Genomic DNA, 7,197 nt, shown 5'->3' with positions numbered 1-7,197 from the left:
ATTATGCAACAATGTTTTTTTTATTATTCCTATTATCTCCGGCTTGCACTATTTTTTGTGCACAGGTAAAGGATCCGGTTCGGGCAGCGCTGTCACCTCGGCGTACCGACGTACCATGTCACCTCGGCTGGACCGAGGGCTTCGTCATTACTTCATTAAGCCACGCCAGGGATTTTGGCGTCTCTCTACCGGCCTGCATTGGCCGTGCTATGTCGCCACTTCGGAGTGCCGAGCTCTTCGCTCCTCCACCTCGGGACTGGCTTGGGGGCTGGGACCTTGTCCCACCGTAAGCTCGGGCCGTGCATAGACACCGAGCACATTAACCAGCTAAGTCGCTTCCATGCTTAAAAAACGTTAGTTTTATATTTTGTTCGGTCCGACCAAGCATTATGCTTTTTTGACAAAAGTCATTTGCGAAAAACTTTCTTTGTCAAAACCTTATTTGTTGCAAGCAAATTCAAATACCCCGTTTACATGGGGGCTTCCTTTATGAAGCCTTTCCTCTTGCATATGATTATACTTGTACGGCTTCATTCCTTGTTCGTGTATTACGCCACAATATGCACCATGTTGACTTAAGTGTTTCGCAAGCTGGGTTGCCTGGCTCCTGTGCTTACCCCTATGTTCCCGATTGTTCGGCTAGGTGGTAAAGGGAGCACCTCTGCGATTGTTACTACCGGGTCATCCGAGTTAGTACCTCAGACTGTGTGAAGCCGAAAGCTAGCGCTCTTATTGTTTTCAATAATGGTCGGCGCACAACGGAACTCATGAGTACAAAAAATCTATTGCACAAGTATCATAGTAACAATGAGCAACCGAAAAAAGGTATCAGCGGAGGTACTATTTTCTTCAAAGATGCTTCTTACACTTCGTCAGAAATAAAGCATAAGTTTCATGAGCGCGCTTTGTCTGTTACAGCCTTATGGCCTGATTGCTTGGTTATCGGAAACACCGTCGATGCTTTCGATAGGTGGAGTACATGACACTTTTCGGTCCTTGACCGAAGAGGGAGAAGCCGATGGTCGGTTAAGACGCGTTTAAAGTTCGGGTGAACACAGATATGATATAAGTACATCGGTACATACAATCATTATACATAAAATTCTTTTAACCAAGTCACTTGGGGGCTCTTAAAATTTATATGAGATGTTTTATAGTAAATGTGTATTCTTCTTGGTCATTGCAAAGTCTTTTTCTACCGCTCCTTTTTTGACTCGAGTGTATGGTCAATAGCTAGATAGCTTGTCTTCTCTCTAAAAGGTCGCTCGAGTTTAGTTCGATAAACTAGCCTCTAAGAAGTACTCCGCTATTGGGATAAGGAGCTCGAAGCAGTAGGCTAGCCTGCTTGAAGTGTTGAGATCGGGTGTGTCATGTTAAAGCACGGCAGGAGCACATTTTTTTCTTTTTTTCTAATTTTCAGATTGGTACCGAACACTTGATCTTGTTCGGACGTCAAGTTTTTACTGACGCTTTTTGGTTTTCCAAGCTTATGGCACTTTTAAACTATTTGTGTGTTTTCAGCACAAGTCTCGCAGTGCAACGCCGGACACCTTTAGAGATTCGGCAAAAACATTCTCGAATATTGCTAAATATGCATTAGTTTCGAATTGTGTCTTCGGTCAATAGTTGGGTTGCCCGGCTCCTGCGCTTGCCTCCTACGTTCCGCTTTGTTTGGCTAGGTGTGCAAAGGGAGAACCACTGCGATTGTGCTTCCACCTCACATGGTTAAGCACCTCAGTGGAGAAAGCCGAAAACTGACTGTCACAATAAGCGTAAACTGGTCAGCGATCCGATGGCTGTGTTGAATGACGGGTCTACCCTAACATCGGCCGAAGTGTTTACAGCTTGACCTCGGATGTCGCCGAACACTAACCGGGGGCTCATAGCTAGCTTCCCCAGTTTAAAGCTCCTATGACTAAGTGAAAGTTATAAAGCCTGCATATCTGATTGCCTCATTTCCGCTAACACAACCGCCTTCGGGCACTGAGACATCGACTAAGGGTTGTCTTGTTATTGCGGAGACACCCTGCGTAGTATCTACAAAGGGGTAGAAGCCAACGATGGCCACTTTCAACTGATAAACGGTCGCAATGGGGTCAAAATAAACATATCATCGTCATTTGTATTTAATATACAAGGGCTGCCTTCCGTAATCATCGTTATAAAGCCATAAATATGCATCAATTTGACATAAGATTTTTTCCAGGCTGGGTTGCATGGCTCCTGTGCTTACCCCTACGTTCCCATTGTTCGGCTAGGTGGTAAAGGAAGCACCTCTATGATTGTTACTACCGGGTCATCCGAGTTAGTACCTCGGACTGGGTGAAGCCGAAAGCTAGCGATCTTAAAGGATCACATTGGTCGGCAACGACAGAAGTAAAAATTTTGGTTCATTAATACCACAGAGTTCGGGAACTTTCCCCGAACTAAATCCTCAATATTTTCCTCCCATATTGATCGGAGGTGAGGTTTCCTGATCATGATAAGCATGACGACCCAAAGAAAGGAACCGATAGCGGGACTATTTTGCTTGGAAGATGTTTCTTACATTAAGTAATATAACATATCTCTCCGCGTACCTTTGTTTATAAAACCGTATGGCCGGATTGCCTTGTTTTCCATAAATCTTTGCCCTTATAACGGCTTTATAAAGTAAGACAAACACTACTCGTCTACTGGCCGAGGAGGTGGAAGCCGATGGTCGGTCAACAAAGTTTTGTACAATGCGGATCCGAGCATTAATGATGTAAAGTATTTTGATACATAGAATCATTACACATAATTTGTGATTTTACTCTGGATATCGATCCTTAATTCGGCCACCCATGCCCGCATTAAGGCTCAGGGGCTACTGGGCTTCGGGCTTATCATTTACTAATATTAAAGGGGCACATCTATCCCCTGATCTGGTGTTGCCACCCAACCAGTGTCTCGGGGGCTACTGCATTGGCAATCCAGTGCAGAAAATTTAAGTGCAATATAGTTTTTGAGGAGATTATGATCCTCAGGTTGGTCGGCCCCACCCAACCTGAGTCTCGAGGACTTTGCACACCGCTTTTTGTGTCCCAAAGTATCCTGCCGAGCTAGGAGTTGGTCCTCGGGCCGATTTTGCAAATCAACCTGAGTCTCAGCGGCTACTGGGATCAGCGGTCTTATGTCATCCTTCAGGTGCATCTCGGGTTTTAGACCGATACACACCTTGAGGGCTACTGGCTATATATCTCGGTAGAGAATAAATTGCACCAATCAAAAATATTGACAAAAATCGGCCCACAGTCGGGGTGGTGCACCACCTCGTAAGCAGTCCGGCATAAAGCTCGGGCGGTGCCAGTGGCTGGCTCCATAGAGGGCATTTCCGGCATTAATATCAGCTAAACTCCTTCAACTTTTTTGAACCAAGGTGATCTATGACACCTCAGATATAGTCTGGCATTGGAGCTTGGACATAGTCCGGCATTGGAGCTCGGATACATTCCGACATGGGTGGTCGGAAGCGGTCCGGCGTTGGTGCTCGTCTGCAAAAGATACCTCGAATATTGTCCGTCTTTGGAGCTCGGACGCAAGAGGACACTGCCGTCCGGGAACAACTTCAAACCCGAGGTGTGGCATAAAAATAACGAGGCATTGATAAAGGCCGAAGACTTAAAGGGCTCCTCGGATACTCGACGTGTGAGATCTTCAGATTTAGCTCGGCAATCCTCAAGATAGAAGATGGGAAGATTTGTTGAACCAGTTTTCAAGACCGACGACCGAAGACGAAGAACAATTCAGAAGAACCGAGGAGCGTCCCCAACTTGAAGACCAATTCAGGGGGCCACTGACGGTGTCCTGGACTAGGGGGTACTCACCACATCGTCTCCCGATCAGTTGGATTGGGTCGAGGACCCCCATGGCCATTTACTCATGGGCCAGTTCGGACAGCCGAAGACATATACGAGGAAGATTCCGCTAGACTTGGTGATCAAGACAAGGACTCCTCTCCACCGACGTATTCGACTAGGACTCTTGTTATCCTAGACCTCTGGTATGTTAGATAAGCCGAGGCTAGGCTAGTCAATAGATGATTATGATATTATTCATCATACCCTTAGGTTTTAGACCACAACATATGATCTCGAGGTAGATCAACTATGTACTTGATACTCCATCAATATCAACAAGAGTAGGACGTAGTGTTTTACCTCCATCAAGAGGGCCTAAACATGGGTAAACATCGTGTCCCCTATCTCCTGTTACCCATCGATCCATGACACACAGCTTGGGACCCCCTACCCGAGATCTGCCGGTTTTGACACCGACAGGGGGCGCCACACATAACCATGACAATCTTTTAGCCATGTGCGGCGCCCCCCTCCACCGTTTACACTCTGGGCCATATTTTCGTAGTGCTTAGGCAAAGCCCTACGGTGATAGCATCACCATCACCGTCACTACGCCATCGTGATGCAGGAACTCATCCGCTACATCGCCGGTCTTGCTAGATCAAGAAGGCGAGGACATCACCGAGCTAAACGTGTGCTGAACGCAGAGGTGTCGTACGTTCGGTACCTGATCTTTTGGATCACGAAGAAGTTCGACTACATCAACCGCGTCACTAAAACTCTTCCACTTACGGTCTACGAGTGTACGTAGACACATTATCCCCCTCGTTGTTATGCATCTCCACGGATAGATCTTACATGTGTGTAGAATTTTTTTTGTTTTCCATGCAACGTTTCCCAACAGTTTCAGCATCAGAAATAGAAACATCAGTATTATCTTCAGGAGGTTTTTCTTTCTCAGGTTCACTAGAGGTATGCAAAATCCTATCATTTTTCTTCTTCTTTTTCTTTTTAGAAGGACTCGGTGCACCAGTGTTAATTCTTTGAGAGCCTTGTTCAATTCTTTCAGGGTGTCCTATAGGATAAAGTGCTTCCCGAGTCATTTTACCTCCTCTACTTGCTACTCTAACAGCAAAGTCATTTGTATTGTTATTCATTTCATCAAGCAATTCTCTTTGGGACTTAGCAACTTGTCCTAGTTGGGTTTGACCCATAGAGGCATGTTTTCCTACACCTCTAACATCATTGGAGATTCCAGATAACAAGTCACTCAAGCAAGCACTCATATCAGAATTGTATTTTAATTGTTTCATAACATTGGCATTGAAGTGATCTTGTTTTCTAATGTAGTTGTTGAACTCATAAAGGCATTGACTAGGATGTTTATTGTAAGGGATATCACTTTCATCAAATTTCGTTAAATAGTTTACCTCTACCACCTTTGGTGATGGTGTGTCAAGTCCATGTATTTCTTCAATAGGAGGTAAATTTTTGGGAAACTTCTGTTTTTGCCACTCTAGACTTTGCCAATTTTGCTAATGCCACTCTAAAATTTGACATCTCACTTTTGCCACTCTTAGTTTTCACTATGTATCGCAAATGCCACTCTATCAGGTCAAGGCACGTTTTGACCAAACGGAGTAGGTAAAAGACCATATTGCCCTTGGTTTTTTGTTTTGCTTTTGCCACTTTAGTTATCGTAGTGTGAAATTTTTACTGATATCCGACAAAAACAACAGAGCATTGGTTCGGCTGAGTTCATCTACTAATAAGAAAAGAAAATTGCAAAACAAATAAAGCAGCCACACATCCATATGTTAATACATCTCTGATTCACTACACTTTCACTCACATCATCAGGCCCGCAAGGTATAACACATACATATATGCTGATATGCATCTCCAATTCAGCTGAATTGAACACAAATCAACATCAAGGATCAAGCATGCACTAAGCCCAACATATAGCATGCATCTCCGATTCACCATCAGTTGATCAAGTAGGGAGCGCTGGAGATGCATCTAGAACATGGGAGCACTGATTGGAGATGCATCTAGCTCCACTCTCGCATCTATGACAGATGGGAGCGTTGATTGGAGGCAGCGGCATGGACACACAGGAGTACGTCGCAGCCATGGAGAAGAGCAGCAGGAGATGGACGACGAGGCTTTCCCACACAGTCGGTGTTGATGGCGAGGAGAAGCTCTGGAGGAGCACAGGCGACGTCCAGGAATCGTGCCCGACCAGGCGGCCGTTGCAGCAAGAGCCGCGCCGGCCAGCAGGAGCAGAGCGCCGCTCCTCTGGCTGGAGGTGGCTGGCTGCGATGGCGCGCGGGGACGACAACCGGAGATGGCGACGTGGTGGCCAAATTTTGGCGGCGGTGACAAGGTGCAGGTGTGTCCTGCGGGTAGGTCAGCTCAATACGAGTATGTGTATAGATTAGGGCCCGGGTCACTTCCAAAGTGGACCCACAAGCCAATAGGGGCAACTTATGTCATTTTTACAAAAACTGACAGGTTTTTTCCCGGTCAACTAGGTAGAAGAAACGGTCAACTCATGGAAGTGTAACAGAGTGGCATTTGTGATACATTGTTAAAACCTAAGAGTGGTAAAATGATATGTCAAAATTTAGAGTGGTATAAGCAAAATTGGCAAAATATAGAGTGGCAAAAACAAAATTTTCCCTAAAATTTTAACAACCTCTGCGTTAATACCTTTTTCCTTCATACTTTTCTTTGCCTCTTGCAATTTGTTCATCAAGAAAATCACCTAATGGCACATCATCATGTGTGGTACTAGCATCATCATAAGCATCATTCATAATGGAGGTAGCATCATCAATAACTTGCAGCATGTCAGGATTAATAGCATGTGGTGGTGTTGCAAGTTTACTCAAAATAGAGGGTGAATCAAGTGCAGAGTGTGATGGAAGTCCCTTACCTCCCCTCGTCTTAGAGGGAAAAATCATAGTCTTGGTATCCTTCAGATTCTTCATAGTGATAAATAGATAATAATCCCAAGTGACTCAACAAATATATCTATGATCCCCGGCAATGGCGCCAGAAAAAGGTCTTGCTAACCCACAAGTATAGGGGATCGCAACAGTTTTCGAGGCTAGAGTATTCAACCCAAATTTATAGATTCGACACAAGGGGAGCCAAAGAATATTTGAAGGTATTAGCAGTTGAGTTGTCAATTCAACCACACTTGGAGATTCATTATCTGCAGCAAAGTGATTAGTAGCACAGTAATATGATAGTTTTGATAGCAGTGGTAACAGTAGCAGCAACAATAACAGTGATAGCAATGATTTTGTAGCAAGTGTAGCAGTAGCAATACTAACTTAGCAAGAACAATATGGCGAAAACTCGTAGG

This window comes from Triticum aestivum, chromosome 1A (assembly GCF_018294505.1).
Source record: "Triticum aestivum cultivar Chinese Spring chromosome 1A, IWGSC CS RefSeq v2.1, whole genome shotgun sequence".
Lineage (NCBI taxonomy): Eukaryota > Viridiplantae > Streptophyta > Magnoliopsida > Poales > Poaceae > Triticum > Triticum aestivum.
The sequence above is the reverse complement of the archived record's forward strand: the minus strand, read 5'-3'. Positions refer to the sequence as shown.